Source organism: Euphorbia lathyris, chromosome 2 (assembly GCF_963576675.1).
Source record: "Euphorbia lathyris chromosome 2, ddEupLath1.1, whole genome shotgun sequence".
In the NCBI taxonomy this organism is placed as follows: Eukaryota; Viridiplantae; Streptophyta; class Magnoliopsida; order Malpighiales; family Euphorbiaceae; genus Euphorbia; species Euphorbia lathyris.
In genome coordinates this window covers 127,861,577-127,864,342 of record NC_088911.1, presented here as the reverse complement: position 1 = coordinate 127,864,342, position 2,766 = coordinate 127,861,577, and positions in this window count along the sequence as shown.

The following is a 2,766-nucleotide window of genomic DNA, read 5'->3' as shown; positions in this document are numbered from 1 at the left end:
GGAAAGAGATTGTAACGAATATGCGAAGAAATGCCATGATTGTCAAATCCACGGAGATTATAATCATTTACCAGCTATGGAACTGCACGTATTGGCACCCATTTGGCCGTTTGTGTCTTGGGGCATTGATATCATCGGAGAGGTGAGGCCTAATGCTTCGAACGGGCACAAATTCATTGCAGTCGCTATTGATTATTTCACCAAGTGGGTAGAGGCAGAATCATTTAGCAAGTTGGGGTCTAAACAGATGAGGAAGTTCATTGAAAAGCACTTGATCACCAGGTTCGGAGTGCCTCATCATATAATCACAGATAATGGGGTCCAGTTTCAAGGAGAAATGAGAAGTCTCTTCCGAGAATATGGTATTGAACATCACCGGTCTTCTCCGTATCGTCCACAGGCTAATGGCGCAGTAGAAGCCGCTAATAAGAACCTTAAAAGGATTCTCGTAAAGACAGCAGAATCGCACCGGAATTGGCAAGAGCAGCTTCCGCTCGCTTTATGGGCTTATCGCACGATGGTTAGAACATCAACTGGGGCAACGCCGTTCTCCTTAGTGTATGGGGCAGAAGCAGTCCTGCCAATTGAGATTGAAAAATGATCATTGAGAATCGCAGTAGAAGCAGAGATTCCCGAGACGGAATGGGTAAAGAAGCGGTATGAATAGTTAGCATTGGTGGACGAGAAAAGGATGGAGGCCCTTTACCATGTGCAGTTATATCAGCGAAGGATAGCCCGAGCCTTCAACAAAAAGGTCAAGGCCAGCCCTATCAAAGAAGGGGATATGGTGCTAAAACAGATCCGCGTGACGCACACCGACCCGAGGGGCAAGTTTAGGCCAAAGTGGGAAGGGCCGTTCTTCGTGAAGAGGATACTAAGCAAAGGAGCGGTGAAGTTAACTACTATGGATGGCATGGAGTTCTCCGAACCTACCAATCTGGATAGGCTTAAGAAATACTTTTCGTAAAAAAAAAAAAAAAAACGAAAGAAAATTCCCGATAGGTCGAAAACCCGCAAAGGGCGGCCTATGCAATAATAAGGGACATCCCAATGGGTGAAAACCCGAAAGGGCACTCATTTGAAAATTCCGAGATAGTAAAAGGAGAGATGAAAAATCGTCGGGATCTGAAAATCGAAAAAAGGCAGGTCCTGGTAACGGTAGTTATATCTTGAGCAATTACAAAAATAATGTATAAGAGGCTAAGTATTTCTGTTGTTTGTAAATAAATAAAGGCATGAATATATTTGAAGAGAATGATTGGAATCATCATAATCTACTGAATGCATGGCAATACGAATCATGAGTTATACATTTCCTACTTTACTTTTCACAATAAAAAGCCTACATACTATCCACCCCACTCCCTACACATCAGCTATACATCGAGGTAATCCTAATAAAAACTACAAAGCTATACATGATGAGCCTAATAAGGAGGGACATCCCAGTAGGCCTCAAAATCCCTCAGATGTGACGCAAGCAGATAGGGCCTCCTTGGCGGCTCGAAGTCTCTCCTCGGCAATGCGCGCCCTCTCCTCAGCAGCAAGGCGTCCGGTAGTCTCCTCCCGCACCCTCTCCTCAATAGCAAGGCGTCCCGCAGTCTCTCTCTGCATCACCTCTGACCAGTGGTCGTTCCTCTCCCGATAAACTTGGCCAACCCTGGCGTCGGACTCCTGCACCGACTCGCTCCGTCTCCGCTCATGTGTGTGAATATCACTCTGAAAAGAAAAAAAAACAAATATGAAAAAAAAAGAAATATTGGCAAGGATAAAAAAAATCATACATACATATATGCATACATCCCACTACACTAAAATAAAGTAATAATACATACAAGATGGTCAGCGCAGCGCAAGCTGAGTCGATCTCGGAGGTAACCAGACAGCCCCACATAATCGGTGCAAGTCTCTCTCGAGGTCTGGGAAGCGTCTGAGGGGTCAAACGGTATCCTCGATGTAAAGACCGGAGGAGCCATCTCGACACCGGCGTAGGCCACCCCGGACTCGTCATAACAAACAGTCGCGAAATCCCACCCAAAATCTGGGACGGGTACGCCCAAAGGGGACCTCTCCGGTCGGGCGGCGCTGGAGGACTCGCCCACGTAATATGGCGGCTCACTCGCAGATGTCTGAGCACGGGCGCCGTCAAAGAAGTCTGACAGATGAGCACTCCTCCAGGAACCCTCCTGCAAATAGAGACACAATAAATACCACTAACTATCTCGTAAATAAAGATAAATAGGCCGAACCACTCACCGGGACCTCCTCCCGACCAAAGACTGCAGCGATAGCCTCCCGCGAAAACACGTCTGCCACAGGGTCCACCTCCATCGCCGCCGCCGGGGCATCTCTCGCACTCAACAAGGTCGATAGGTAAGGAGCATGGCCCCCGGCATGAACCCACACATCTCTACCAACAAAGCGGCGGGTCAAATCCTGACGAATGACCGACAAGGGCATGGTCCGCACCGCAAACATAGAGACAGGGATCTCGCATGGTGACCAGTGCGAGGCCCTAACCTCGGTGATGCCCCGGTCACCCAAATACTAGGCCCGCATGCAAGGGCCGATAAGCACACTCTGCTGCTCCTGGATCAGGATAACATACGCGTAATCGGGACCGAAGTCAAGGTCGTCCCACCTGAATTTAATCTAAAAACACAAAGAAAAGTCAGGTCTGATCAAACAAGAATCTAGCACGACTAGAAGATTTTTACCTGTCCCAAAGTCCGCGAATCAATCCAATCCAGGAGCTGCGCCACCGTC